This window comes from Argiope bruennichi, chromosome 3 (genome assembly GCF_947563725.1).
Source record: "Argiope bruennichi chromosome 3, qqArgBrue1.1, whole genome shotgun sequence".
NCBI lineage: Eukaryota > Metazoa > Arthropoda > Arachnida > Araneae > Araneidae > Argiope > Argiope bruennichi.
The window spans coordinates 140323757-140340205 of NC_079153.1; the positions used below are offsets into that span (position 1 = coordinate 140323757).

Here is a 16449-nt window from a genome sequence, read left to right on the forward strand (position 1 = left end):
TGTTTCCGTTAAAACTACGTTTGCTAGAAGAATTCTGAAGCAAAATTAGAAAATTAGATTTAAAGTCAAAATCTCGCTATTAGAAACGAAGATTCGTGGACCAAAAACTAAGAATAACATTTGATTCACCGGCAATTATTGTTTATTCGTAAACAGATATCCGATGTTCCTTTAACTTCTGTAATACTAAGAATTGACGAAACATTGCTTTTTTTTTTTTCTTATTTAATTTACATTTATCCTAATGAACGATATCCATGGACGCTTTGTGACTGCATATAAGAAATTGTATGCAAAAATATTTTTATTTGATGAATAGAATTATTATTTGTATTTGATATTAGAATTATTATTCGATGTATAATGTAAATAGTTTTTTTAATGAAACTCCAAGGTGCCATAAGAAAAGTTCGATGGAATCGATTGTTCAGTGGATGGGATTTCAATTGAAATAGGCATACAAATATCTTGCATTATTTATACTTATTTTGAGAAGTGACAATCCATTCTTTTAATAATTTAACATCTATTTTTAAAGTTTAGATAAAATAATTAAGGAAATTCTTGTTTTCACCCCCTATTAGAAGGCGGCTCGGTCATTCGGCAGGAACACAACTCATAGAGATAAACGACCCATTCGCAGGGAAAATCTTAAGGAAGTTTTCGAAATTAAAATCGATTCCAATGGAATGAATTCTAAATCTTTGAGTTTAAAATAATACATTCCACAATAGCAGAATAAAGGCTATCAACAGCACTTTGCGTGGAAACCTATCAAAGTGTGAAAAAGAAGAAAGAAAAATAGCTGAACTGAAAACTCATTTCATATAAGGAGAAAAAATTAAAAATGACGTTAGGAAAAACAACACTGATGGTATTGACAGCAATGGTTCAAGAATTTAGTTCTGCGGCTTCTGAGTACTAGGCGATGAGTTCTATACAATTTCAGTAGTATTATACATTGTCACAAACGAAGCAATGTTCTTGTAGTCCAAAATATGTAATTCCCCAAAATTGGTAACTGTTAAAAAATTATAAACAAGACAACATAAAAGAATTTAGTGCGAAAATTTTTTCACATATTAGTTAGAAATAATCCAACAAGAGATACGGATATAAATAGAGAATAATGAAAAAGTATTTAAAACATCTAAAAATTTCATCAGTCTAAAAGTAAGAATTAAAATATATTCACTAAATCTAAAGGTAGGAACATGAAATGCAAGCTAAAAGCACAAAACTGAAAAATGTTTCCAGGGTCCCAGCCGTCTTCGAGTGCATATTTTGTAATTCCATGACCAGATAAGCCTATTCCTGTCCATCCAACCGTTAATGGAACGATCTTCGAAGGCATTCTCCAGACAGAGGAACGATGCTTAAATTTCCTAATAAGGGCTTCGAATGCACAAGTGAAGTATTACAAAGCTTTCATTCGTTCTCGAAAAATATAGAAGAATATTCGTCAGAAGAGAGAAAAGATTGCTTTCCATTTCTGATTTCGATTGTTATACATTTCTCTGCATCGACCATCGCAGTAAGAGAAACCGGCCGGAGCGGTCCTTCCAAAACTTTCTCTCGTCAAAGTGAATTTGTGTTTTAGACGTGTTTTTTCCCAGCCGATTAAAACCAAACGTTGACGCAGTTGCAGTCACAAAAATCAAACACCGGATTTGATATATTTAAGTCATTGCGTTTTCCAGTTATCAGGCTTCTGAAAGTACAGACCGACAGACATGCAATTCCTGGTTGGACTTGGCTCAAAGTTCGATGGATGTTTGCGTTATAGATTTTAAATCTGTACGCCGAATTTTACCCATAGATTTCCCCTCGTTTTGCAGTTATCGTATTAAATTATATTCGAACAGATGGACATACAGACTTCTTCTGCACAAAATTTAATAGAAATCGAAACATTTATTATAAAGACCATATGACAAATTTCATTCGTCCATCTAAAACGTTTTTGAGTCTCAGAGAACAAATAGATATTTTTTCAAAAATGTGTTTTTCGAACAGATGGAAGTCTTAAATGTGGAGATTCGACAAAATCTCGAGTTTGAATTTTTGATGTTTACAATATTTTCTCTGTACCTCGTATAGGTGAAAATAAAAAGATTTTCCCATTTTTCCTTAAACGAAATTGGCAACTATCCTTAATGGCAATGCAAATTTGTGATCATTCAAAATATCAAATTTTACATGAATCATTTTAAAATCTGATGACTGAAGATGTTACATTGTAGAAGTACACATTTATGATATTTTCAAAAAAAAAAAAAAAATAGTATGGAAGGATTTTCAAAATGCTCTTTCAAGCTTTCAATGAAATAAGAAACTGGCTGAGTTCAGAACTGTTCTAAGAAAACGCAACTTAGGACTTCGTTACTTAGAATTCAATTAACATAAATCAGCACAACTGACAAAAATGTCTCGATTTTTGTAACTTCAGACGTATTTCATAATCCGAACTAAATGAAGTAATCGATAAAGAGTTCTCTCTCTCAGAATATTCTTTTCCCCAAATTGCAGCTGCAGGGGTGAGTGAACCGCCGATGAATGAGTTTTCGCATAAAAACTAATCGGCCTGTTGACGGGGCCATAAAGAAAGTCCCGTTTGCGAATTTGCACTACTGACAGGTCCTTTGGGAAACTTGTGGTGTCTTATTAGGGGATGATGATTATCGAACACCGATTCCACGCCGCGGTGGGACGGCAATTGGTTATTATAAGAAATGAATGCCCTTTCCATCGTTTTATGATGAAGGAAGAAAAAAGGAAGGAATCGGGCGAGTCGACAGAACAATGATTTCCCCCCGAAGGCAGCAGAAAAAGATTCCCCGCTCTTAATTGAATTAATTGTTCGTGCTCAGGGAAAGGAGCGGCGCGTCATTTCTCAGGGCGTAACGGGAGGCAAGCCTCTCTGCATTTCGGTTGATTAATCTCGCGAATCTCGGAGGCATTTGTGCAGTAATCGAATACAAAAAAGTCAAGAAATGAAAACCTTTGACAGATCATTTCTAACAAAGAATATTTATGGAGCATTAAAACAAATTTTCGATTGTTCTTTTCTATAATTAACGGCGCTGGACAGTTTATAATTTCAATGTGACCTGTATTCATTACAATTAAGGTTGTGACAGCAACAGCATATATATATATGTAGTCTTAGAAGATTTATTAAAGTTTTCTAAATGATTCTTTTGAATAAAATTTTCTTCTATTAATCATCATTAATGCTTGAATTTAAAAATTTAAAAAAAGAAAAAAAAAATCTCGTTCTTTGGGGGGAGTTGAACGGGGTGGGAATACTATTAATGAAAATCCAAAAAAGGGGTCAACTGTGGAAAAAAAGTAAAATGCTCTGCTTTAGATGAAAGATGAACAATTAGTTTCATTCTATTTTTGAACGATTTTCTATTTGGAACTCTTTTTTATCCGAAAAATTTCGTCACGAATTCAAAACTTGAAAAAATGAATAAGAAAATAATATTTTAATAAACAATAAACAAAATAAAACGCAGTTTGGAATAGTTCTTTATGAAACTTTAATGAAGCATTTAGAGTCAAACAACAATATGGTAAGAGTAAGCGTTGCACGGGGCAATACATGCACAGTGACATCGGTGGCAATCTTATAGACAGGCATATTTCCATCGGGGACACCACAAGTACAGTATTAGTAAGCAGGTTGTCGTTTGTCTGGTAGTTCTAACGTTGTTATGGGCTTCACTCCAATTACGGAAAGTACACACTACGGTAAGGCCATTATTCTCATGTCCTTAACCAAACTCAGTTTTAGGTCACATTGGACGACTTAGCAGAGCTCTACTGTGATTATAAATAACGCAGAAATTCGAATCTATATGCCATCACTGCAAGAATAACGCAGTCTTGTGATAATTTTAAAATGCTGCTTAATATTGGTTCCCTAAAATATAAAATTATGTATAACTATTAATTACAAATATACTATTAATACAATTAATTACAAATAATCAATTAATTATTTTGTTATTTTTGTAGTTAATTATTTAATTACAAAAATATCAAAATAATTAATTAATAAACCGCAAATTTGTAGTTAATTATTTTTTACACGATTAAATAATTAATTACAAATTTGTGATATGACTTATTTAATTCAGATAGAGTGAAAAACACGGCAAATGAGATTCTCTGCAGCAATTTTGTAGATTGCAATCATAAAAACTTTAACAAGCAATTTGATTACACAAGCACTAAATTTATGTCGATAGCTCTCACATTATTAAAAAATCACAACACAAGAATAAATTTGGACTCTTTTTCCTTTTATTCTGGTCATCATTGCATACTTAGCAGGCGCTGCCCTGCTACCGCACACACACTCGCTAACGCTACACGATACACTGAAGTGTTTTCCCTTTTGCCGCAAGAGGGCAGCACAGTGACAGGTCGGAACATACCGCCCGCCTTGACATAATGTTGTCAACACACACACACAAGGAAAAACTATGGAATATCACAATTCAATGCACAATGCTGAATAAAAACACACAAATTCAGATTTTAAACATTACAAGGTAATAACATTAATCACACAATAAAGAACACTAATATAAGATTACACATCAATAGGTAAAATACAAATTTTTGAAATGGGTCTTTTATAAACTCCAGATTGAGTTTTAACTTTTACAACTCTGACCCTTTTATCTTCACCCAGATAACACTCAATTATTCTACCTAATGCCCATTTTTGAGGGGGTAGGTTTTCATCTTTAAGAAGCACTAACTCATTGATTTTTACATTATCTTTTTCTACCTTCCACTTGGACCTCTGTTGCAAATTATTAAGATACTGTATATGCCATTTTCTCCAAAACATTTGAATTAATTTTGTCAGTTTTTTCCAATTGGATAATCGATTGTCTTTAACTTCGATTAAATTTGGCTCTACAACAGTATTTAAGGATCTACCAATTAAGAAATGAGCAGGGGTTAACACGTCATACACATCGGTATCGGACGACAGAGGTGCAAGTGGTCTAGAATTTAGAATTCCTTCTATTTGCGTAATAACTGTTAGGAATTCTTCATAGCTCAATTTGGAATTACCTAAAATGCGTTTGAAATGATATTTAAATGCTTTAACTCCACTTTCCCAGAGGCCACCAAAGTTAGGTGCTCTAGGTGGAATGAAGTTCCAATCAATTCCCTCTGTTGACAAATAACTAGCAAGACTATCGTCGGGTTTTACAACTAAATTGTATAACTTAGAAAGTTCCTTATTTGCTCCTATGAAGTTTGTGCCGTTATCTGAAAATAATTTCGAACATAAACCTCTTCGAGCCACAAATCTCTTTAAACACGCTATGAAGGCATCTGATGTTAAATCAGTGACCATCTCGAGGTGCACTGCCTTAGTAACTAAGCATACAAATAAACAGACATACACATTATGATAAGTGCCCTTTCTTTGATGTTTATAATTCACAAGAAATGGGCCACAAAAATCTACTCCAGAGCAATTAAATGGGAAGTCAGGAGTCACTCTCTCTTTCGGTAAATCGCCCATCAATTGTTTAACTCCTATGGGTTTAACTCTGAAACACTTAATACAATCATGCACTACTTTCCTACACGTTGCCTTACCTTGAACTGGCCAGAAACGTTGTCTGACATAATGTAGTAAAGCAGTAGGGCCTAAATGAAAATATCTTTTATGAAAGAATTCAATAATAAGCTTAGTTAATTTATGACCTTTAGGCAAAATAATTGGGAACTTACAGTTAAAATTTACATTACTATGTCTTATTCTGCCATTGACTCTTAGTAAACCAACCTCATCTAAAAAGGGGTTTAAACATTTTATCTTACTTTTGTCAAGAACAGGTTTATTTTTATTTAAACACCTTAACTCTTCTGAAAATTCCCTACTCTGGATTTCCTTTATTATGAAGGTTTCAGCCTTCCTAATTTCCTCTGTTTTCAAGGGACCCAGTCTCCTTTCAGTTGGACTCCTCAAGTTGTGGAGAAATCTGAAAACATAACTTATTACATGCAATATTTTAGTATAACTATTACTACAATTAAGAATATCAGTAACACATGAATTGTTCAATGTAGTAACTAAAACACTTTCACAGTCAATTTTTTTGAGTTCACAGTCTACATCGTCCTTTATCACAGAGTCAGAGATTTCTCTGCACGGATACTCACTGTCTTTTAGAAAGGCAGGGCCTTCCCACCACAAGTTACTCTTGAGCATTTTGGACGGATTTACACCACGACTGATAAGATCAGCTGGATTATCACCTGAAGAAACATGTCTCCACTGCTCCTGACACGAAAGGTCTTGAAGTGTGGCTACACGGTTTGCCACGAAGGTTTTTAACTGGGACGTCTCTTTTTTAATCCATGACAGCACAATCATACTATCGCTCCAGTAATAGATATTGGACACTTTCAGTCGAAGAGCCGACTGGATACGCTGCATCAATTTCACCAGCAGCACAGCAGCGCAGAGCTCCAATCTCGGGATCGTGAGCTTCTTCAGTGGAGCCACTCTGGATTTACTGGCCACCATCTTGACAACAACCTCACCAGCAGGTGTTTGGGATTTGCAGTACACAACAGCTCCAAAGGCAGCTTCAGAAGCGTCGCTGAAACCATGAAGCTCTATAGCTTCGACGTCGGAAAATGGAAGAATACATCTGCTCACCTTGATGTTGTTAATGCACTGTAACTCGGTTGAAAACTTCTCCCATTCACTATGATTTTCAGGAGGAAGCTGATCATCCCATTGAAGATTCAGAAGCCACAATTTTTGTAGAAAGATTTTCGCTAGTGAAATCACAGGACCAAGGAGGCCCAGAGGGTCAAACAACTTGGCTATTGTGGATAGAACTGTTCGTTTAGTATGAACATCCGTTGAAGTTATGGACACCTTAAAACGAAAACAGTCATTAGTATGGTCCCACGTGACACCTAAAGTTTTGTTATCACAGTCTGCAAAGTCGTAGTTGCATCCAGAAGTGGTAGACAACTGAGGATGATTGCCTCGCCATTTATGCAAGTTCATGCCAGCTCGTTTTAACATGGAAGTGAGCTGCTGTTGCATCTCTATGCATACGGGTAAAGTCTTAGCACCAGATAGCACATCGTCCACATAAAAATCTTTCTCAACAACGGGTGCTGCAAGGGGAAAATTGTGTCCCTCATCCCTTGCAATTTGAATTAGCGTTCGAGTAGCTAAAAATGGGGCACTAGTAGTACCGTAAGTAATTGTCGACAGTTCAAACGTTTTCACTGAACCATACTCACTGTCCTTCCAAAGTATTCTTTGTAGGTTCCGCTGACTAGGATGAATGTAAATCATCCTATACATTTTCTCAATGTCCGCAATAAATGCATATGGATGTTTGCGGAATCGCATCATAATTGAAATTAAGTCCTCCTGCACAATTCCCCCATTAAATTGTAAGCTATTGAATGATGTTCCATTCGTGGTTGCACTAGAGGCATTAAATACTACACGAAGCTTAGTGGTCATTTTCTCTGGTCTATATACACCATGATGGGGCATGTAATACACTGTCTCTGGTTCTGTCTCATGCGTCACGTCTCTCATATGTCCCAACTTTTCATACTCATTAATAAATTCTTCATACAATTTTAAATAAGTTTTATCACTAGATAGTTTACTCCAAAGTGAATTTAATCTTTTTAATGCTATACTTTTAGACTCGCCTAAACAACTAGGTTCCTCTTTAAGTGGGATTGTGACTACATATTTTCCACTAGGCTCTCTAAAATGAGTTTTAACAAAATGTTCCTCAGCGATTTTTGCCTCATGGGATTTAGGGGTCTCTAACTCAACAGTTTCTAGTTCCCAGAATTTTTTCATGGTATTGTTGAAATCTTCATCAATAATTAACCCACAATGAATTTTTGGGGAATCAAATTCCATTACACTACCGCAAGCCAAAAATCCAAAAACACTATTTTGAAAAAACAACTCTGCATTTGATGAGTAGATCTTTTCTGGCCTCAACAAATGATAGAACGATTTAGCACCTAGGAGACAATCAACTTTTTGGGGAACCATAAAATTATCAGCCAAATTAATATTAGAAGGAATTTGTTCTTTAACACTTAAATATTTAACTGGGGTTAACTCAGTGATTTTATCTACAACAAGAAACTCAAAATTTTGCTTAAAGCTCTTATCAGCATTTGAAATTTCAGCTTTAATAAATTTGGTAACAGTCATTGAGGAATTATTTAAACATGAAATTGTTACATTTATTTTTTCTTGTTTTAACCCTAATCTGTTTGCACACTCCGAAGTCATAATATCGGACTGACTTCCTACATCCAGCAACCCTCTAACACATTGCAGATTCCCAAATTTATCTCGAATATAAAATTTAGCCGTGCTTAACAATACAGTTCTCATTTGTTTATTTTCAACCGTACTCGTAGCTGAAAATGTCGATTGCACATTTTCATTAGTTGCGCAAGAAGTTGGATAAAAGGAATTAACTTCCGGGTTTAAAGTTGAACTTTCCCCTTTATTAACTATGGTACTAGTTTCGGTTTTACCACTCCCACTGAAACGATCAAACTCTCTGGGATAATGAAGTAACCTATTATGAGGTTTATTACAAAAGCAATTTCTTGCAGAACACTTTTTCACATTGCACATTGGTGAGAGGCATTTAAAACATAAGTTTTGGGATTTCACAAATGCAACTCTATCACTAACAGAAAGTTTTTGAAATTCCTGACATTTAAATATTGAGTGGTTGTTCTGGCACATAACGCATTTAGAATTAGTATTCGATAAGAACACTTTAGAAACATTTCTATTACGATTCTCAAAATTTCCTTTACCGAAATTCCTTTGCTCATTTTTACTCGTAACGATTGCGCGGGAAAACTCAGTTTTGGTTCCGGTTTTAGAAGCCACAAATAAATCACATTCTCTACTTAATTCCTGCACATTAAAAACAGATTCTCCTTGTTTAATACTGATATGACTTTTTAAATCTTGAGGAAGAGTGCTAAAAATCTGATCAGAAACCATTAACTCGCACAATTTAGAAAAATCATTCACATTACGAAGTTGAATGTAATACTCAAAAACAGATCTAACTCTTGAAGCAAATTGCACATAATTTTCTGTTGGCAATTTTACTGCACTTTTAAATTGTTTTAGACATTCTTGATAAGTTGGTTGAAATTGTTTTAAGACAATAGATTTAATTTTTTCATAGTCACTCAACTCTTCTTCTTTGATATAAACCATTAAATTGCCAATTCTATCCCCTAATAGATTTAATAGAATTTCCGCTTTAAATCTATCACTAACTGCTTTTGTTTTGAAAGCTTTTTCGAGCGAATTGAAAAAGAGATTAAAACATTCAGCATTTTTGGGAACAGGAATCGTCAAAACTTTGATACTCTTAATTAAATTCTCTAAACTAAAACTCTGTTCATTATCGCTAAGCTCACACGATGAGGATTTGAGCTTTAAAAGCTCTATTTCTTTCTCTACACGCAAAAGCGAAAGCCTTTCAATCTCCAATTTTTGTTCTAATGAACGCCTTTCGTTTTCGGCTTGATCAGAATTTTTACTTCTTTCGTCTGAAATCTCTTTAATTAAATTTTTCACAACCTCAATTCTTTGCTTATAAATGTCACTATTCTCAATTATACTTATCAAATCTACAACTTTAGCGGAAGATGTAAATTTAATATTTAATTCCGTACACAAACTCTTTAATTCGTCTTTCTTCAAACTAGACAAAGACATAATGAAAATTTAAGTAATTGAACACTTACCCACAATAATTATCCTTGAGAATTGGGACGAGAGAATACGCGAAAACACAGAGAACAGAAACAGAAAACACCACTCAAGCAACAACTTTCGTTTCCTAAGCCTACGCTAATCCACTTCGCATATTTTCACACACAAAAAAAAACGTAATCCATTGCTGATCGCTATTTCCACTCCTCCGAGACGGACCATATGATTACACAAGCACTAAATTTATGTCGATAGCTCTCACATTATTAAAAAATCACAACACAAGAATAAATTTGGACTCTTTTTCCTTTTATTCTGGTCATCATTGCATACTTAGCAGGCGCTGCCCTGCTACCGCACACACACTCGCTAACGCTACACGATACACTGAAGTGTTTTCCCTTTTGCCGCAAGAGGGCAGCACAGTGACAGGTCGGAACACAATTCTAGAAACATGTATTTAATTAATCGATATGTATTTATTAACATTTCTCATCCGTCAGCGACGAGGACCCATCTTTATCGGATATCATTGAGCATGCAATTCGACTGTCAGAATTTATATTATAAGTAAATTAAATAATTCTTGATTCAGGAAACTTCATTAAAAATGGCCACATAAACATTTAGCTAACTCTGGTTACATTTACGACGAATTAAAACTTCATTTTTCTTATTTCCATAGGCACAATAAAAAATCGCGAGTGGAAAAAGTTACAGAATCTTTGATTTTGTTGGATTGCTGATCTACAGGATCACGTGTCGCCATCTAGTGAGCTATAAGAGAATCACACGAGATTATTTTCAGATCTCGGGACAGAGAAGTGCTGTTATATTAGAACCGGTCCCATTTTGTAAATTTCAGGTTTCATGGCATGAAAAGTATAAGGAATAATAGGATAAAAGAAAAAAGTGCATTTATGCTTTGTTTTACTATCATATCCGAAAGAAACAAATGCTTTTTTTTTTCTTCTTCATGATTTTAAGGTTAAAAAAAATGTTACACAATCGGTGCAAGGTCTTATTTACTTTAGCTGCGTCACTGTTTAAATGAGTATAGATTTTTATGATAAATTGCAGCAATTCTAATTCCTACTTATAATACCATAAAATTACTGAACAAAAATGCAACAAGATTTTTTCCCATTATGTTTTCCGAGGACAAATATACTTTTAAATGTTTCTTTGAAGATGAATATTTGATATAACATGATTGCATCCAAATCATTCTAAAAGCATAAAAACCAAAATCTCTTTTTTAATATTAAATTTAATAAAATTGTCTGAAAAATCCCTGATTAGTTATAGTCTAGTTGACCGTAGTCTTGTGTGCATTTTAAAGTGTTAAGAAATATCCTCACATTCATTCAAAAATCAATGAAAAGTAAGATCTGAGGCTGACCCTAATAGATATCTGTACGGTGAAATACAGTCATATTTATATCATAGAAAAATTCCTCGGTTTCGATCGGATAATATCTGAAATATTTTAGAAAGGTCTAGATAAAAAGGGCTATTTTCCAATACAGAAAGTGGCATGATTCTGAAAATTTATCGATTTAATACTTTAATAAGCAAACTAAATTGAATTTTAGTTTCATTTGACTTTAAAAACAACCTAAATTAAGCTGTATCGAAAAACATGTTCATGTTATTTTTCCATTATTTCAGATTGTTTTCATTGCACTACTCATTTGCAAATAAAAAACAATCGGCACAATAAATTAAGAAAGTTCTGCAAACACACCCGTCACCTGTTCCTAATAAAAGCAGTAGTACAGCAGGGCTTTCAAGTTCGGAAGAAAAAATATGCAATAAAATAAGCCTCATTCTTTATTCCTGGCGAAACGAAATGTGTGGCTCGTCTAAAGAAAAAAAAAGTTATTTATTCGAACGAGTTAGCGTGGAATTTCTCAGGTTTTCTGATTTCGTTTTCGTTCCATTTTTCATTTCATTAAAAATGACATTCCTAATCCATTCGTAGGTGGTTGTTGGAGAGTAGTCATTTTCTTCTTGCAAATTCAACATCTATTACTTCGCTGCATAATAGCTGGTGTGGTGTGGAAGTTTGGAGAGGGGGTGCAACTCAGCTGTCGCCCTCTTCATCTCACCGCGGTTGTCACAATTTTGACGAATTTCCATGTTTTAGACTCCCTGAGTTCGAAAAACGCATTTTTGGAAAATCTCCGTTTGTCTGTCAGTCCGTAACAAAATGACTCAAAAACAATTTGAGCTAGACAGTTGAAATTTGGAATACGATTTGTACACCAAATTAACTAATTACCATCCCATTTTAAGTAAAATCTGTTCAGAGGGAGTCCGTCTGTTCGAATAAAAGTTAACACGATAATTACGAAACGAAAGGAGTTCAATAGATAAAATTCGGTGCCCGTATTTAAAATCTATAGTGTAGACAGCTGTCAAAGTGTGAGCAAACAAAGGATGCGCCGAATACCGGTCTGCGCTTTCATGCAAACGCGATCACTCAAAGACTTAAAGATATGAAATTGGGTGTGAGATTTTGCGGCTATAAATAGTTTTGTGCCAAACTTTTATTTCAATTGTTTTGGAAAAAAGTATCTAAAACAAAAAATCAATTTTCGGATACTATTAACCGCATGTGAGGGATGAGTTGGCAATAAACTCGCCAAGAATCATAGGATAAATGCAGTAAAAATGTTAAATTCACGCCAAAAGTGAATTATTGTGTGTCAATGGCATGCAAAGCGTTCTCCTGAATGAGAGATTATGTGAGAAAGTTGAGTCGTTATTTTATCTTATTTTAACATTAGAAAAAGCACGAGATTGAATTTTTCATAGACATTTCTTTCATTGTAACATTACAGACTGTTTATTATATAAAATTCAAAAAAAATATTAAAAATAAAGAAAATATTATATTGAAATGCAATTTATATCAATAAAATAATTGAGTTTTAAGATAATAAGAAGATCCTTTGTGGGAGATAATAGTTTTAGAAGATATGACTATCAGTCTTTATAGGTAAGTCATAATGATGACTCATCTGGTAACGGTGAAGTCCATTTTCGTATTCGATTAAACTATCCGACTTTTATACCTCCTTTCCTCTGTTTGAATGGAGGGTTTAGTGACCCCATGCGAGAGCTTTTTAATAATATTTTGTCGCTCCATTCATTAGCGAGATGCTGAATGAAGTGCAGTTGTAAAAAAGATTCCATGGATCAGTCCGATCATTCGTATAGCAATTTGTTTACATTTGATGGATGCCATTCAACAATACTGAAAAAATAATTTTACTTCAATTTCATGTTTTTCTTATACTTTGTAAATGGATTTCTTAATATTCTTAATATTAAACGTTTTTGAACAAACAAGAATTTATTTATGCCCAAAGGCATCATTAAAGTGGAGGCTGAAGTGAGGTGATAGTACAATCAGATTTGATTACTCTTTGATTTTTTTATGTCTTTCCTATTTTAGTTCCTAATTAAAATTGGTTATGAAATAGTTTAGATAAGGGGTCGCGTCATTGCGACTTTAACCCGGAATAATAATTGTAATGTGAATGAATCAACTAGGGGTGATGTGAAGAATGGAAATGTTAACCACTCTTTATGAAGATTTTAACAAAAATAATAGCAGCCTTAAAGAAGAGCAGTCAAACACAGTCATGCGAAACGACCTATTTCGCAATGAAAGCAAGACTTCGAAATGCTTTAGAACACTAATCTGAAAAACGTAGAGTTATTGGACCTGGAAGACCGAATGAAGGTAGTGAAACTGACGAATTTCAAAGTACCATGAATGAACATTCTCCCTATTGAGCGGTCAGTCTGGAGATTGGCCATCGTTTAGAGATTTAATAAGACCTCTGCAGTACTTAGTTGAGCAAAGGTTCAGAATTTAAAGGGGCTTTTGAACGAAGAACTAGTTTTCATCATCAAATGTATTCCAATACTTGAAAATGGCTACGACGAAGCTTAGAAAAACCGAATGTCATGTTTTCATAAAAAATAGTATATTGTGGCATTATTAATTCAAATTTCAAGTATACACTGGTATTTTATAACTACCCTCTATATCAATCAAGCAATCAATTGCTCTAAATAAGGAATAAATTGTTTGAAAATATATAGATAGACAGATATACACACATACATGCACATATAGTACACTCCCGAATATCCGGTTCGCGACTATCCTTCTTCAATACTATCCGGTCTAGTTTTCTTTTATTGTAATTAAACGAAGAAAGCAAGGCGCAGCATTAGCAACATTGCCAAAGCATTGAAAGCGGGCATCTGCTACGATCCTCCTATGTGTCTTGTGCAAAATACAAGTTGTGACAGGAAATTAGCAGTATTAGGGTGACCTCTTCATATCTGTGTAATCATTTACTAGTGAAAAATAAAATCAATTTGAATCCCTTTTCTTAAAAATTAAGCTTGGGATTTGTGTTAACATTTTGTTTATGTTCCCTGCAATTAAGTTAGACATTGTAGAAATCATGTTAAAATGTGAACAGTTTGTATCTTTTAATTTACTTTTTCTCAAATAAATTCTTGAAATGTGCAGTGCAGTATAGAAACATTTATATAAACTACAGGTACAAAGCCTTCTATTTTAAATCGACATGATTCTATGATTCACCAAACCGCGGTCGAAATTCCCATTCTGCGTCGCTTCAGATAAGCGGAGGGCTTAGTACTCAATAAGAAGTTGGAAAATACGTATTGTGACAGGGATTTTTGGTATAAAAACTTTTTCTACTGGCATCGGTGGGCAAAGAAATGAGTTCATAGAGGTCTATCCTTCCGCCACTCGTTGGATACTCGGGAGTGTACTGTACTGGTTTATATGTATTTTATTACCCAAATATATTAAATTTATGCACTTGAATAATATGCCATAAATTAAAATGCACCTTTTTATGAGCTAAATAAATGTTATTAAAACACAAAGTTCTAAAATATGTTTTGTTGTATTCTTTTGAATAAATTGTTATATTTATACAATTAATATATATAGCCAGAATGGGATATTCTTTATAATGTAACCGTTAAAATGAATCATTATCCGATCAAGAGGCATCCGGCATCTGGCTTTACAGAATCGTTATTTTGAAAGGTGTCATTTTGGAAATGGTAAGGCATTCATGAGAGAGCTAATGACTTTTTTCAAAATTCAGCAAGTGCTTTCTTTGGACCATAGTACATCGAATTAACACCATGTACACCCAGATGGAACTGATACACCAAATAACTCTACATCCATGGCACTGAAATTTTGCTTGTGCACAGATGACAACAACTTAAAATCGTGGTTCTTTTCATACGAAGCATATTGCATTATGCATGTCTTTCAGAACTCTAATCCAATTAGTTTCCCACAGGGTCAAGGTTCGTCCCTGTCTCTGCCTATTGATTTTTCAACTATCTCTGTACGACCGCACTTTTTGTAGGTCTCCCCGGCCGCGTCATACAGTGTTGAGGGTCCATTTGGCCACCGGAGCACGTGTTTGTTGATCGATTCGGAGCAAGGGCAGACGATCCGTCTCCGCGAAAAAAGGAACGCTTTACGCCCGGAAGCCGCCAAGTGGCACAGAACTGCCACCGAGAGTGATATCGATTTATTGGGTGGCGTGGGAGCATGGGGTCGTCCGGAGAAAATGGAACTCGAGGGGTGTTAGAGAAAAAGAGTGAGAGTCAGAAGTTTACTTGTTGACCATTCGAGATAGCAGGCATGTGAAAATTTGGTATACTGTTCACTTTATTTTATTATTTTATGAAAAGGATATATTTTCACAGAAGAAAATAATTTATCTTTATGCGATTGATGATCCTAGATATATTATAAATATAATAATCCTCTCATAATGTTTTGCCCCAAACAAGTGGAATCTGATTTAACTTCAGAATGAACGAACAATTGCCATGGGACATTTAAATATCATAAAAGAATGTTAAATCATTCTAACCACCTCTGGTTAACAATTTATTATTATTTAAACTGGCACGAAACAATCTACTAACAAATCATATAACGGAAATGCTTTGTCAACTGTATAAGCCATAAATACTTCAAATGACATCTGATATTCATTCTAAATGTAACATTTTTGAAGATTTGTAGCTAAAAGTATGGATGGCAGTTTGTTCACGAAACAATATGAGTTATGAGAGTCGTCGTGCGTCTACATGACGAAGAGCCATTTCTTATTTTGCAGTGCCGGCCATTTACCATGTCTTAATTTCCAGACAATTCGTTCGAATAAAAAGTCTATGTTAAAAGAATATTCATTGATACAAGTTTTGGAAAGAAATGAGGTCATAAATATAAACAACACGGAAATTATTTTGATAAATATTTTTAAAAATGACTTCTGCTATTTATAAGCGTTGTATCAATAATGTAAATGACGTTAGACGCGATATACTACCGTATAATCAAGAACTGGAGGATTAAAACCAAAGCCTGTCGGCAAAGAATGAACAGCTCTAAATTTTTTCTGAGATTTTAAATTTCACTATATATATATCTATATGTATATTTATAAATGTGAAGTAACTTCACTTTATTTTCCTACAAGACAGGATTTGTACATGGGCAAAAGTGTTTGAAATTGTTTTATATGAACTCTTATTAAGAAATTCTGTTAGGAATTTCTTTG

At 34.2% G+C, this 16449-nt stretch overlaps 1 protein-coding gene across 5 annotated transcripts in view; it reads right to left on the reverse strand.

The window, feature by feature from the left end:
* The window catches only part of LOC129963219 (dystonin-like), a 319384-nt gene that overhangs the window by 236861 nt on the left and 66074 nt on the right, over window positions 1–16449 (reverse strand). The window lies entirely within an intron of this gene.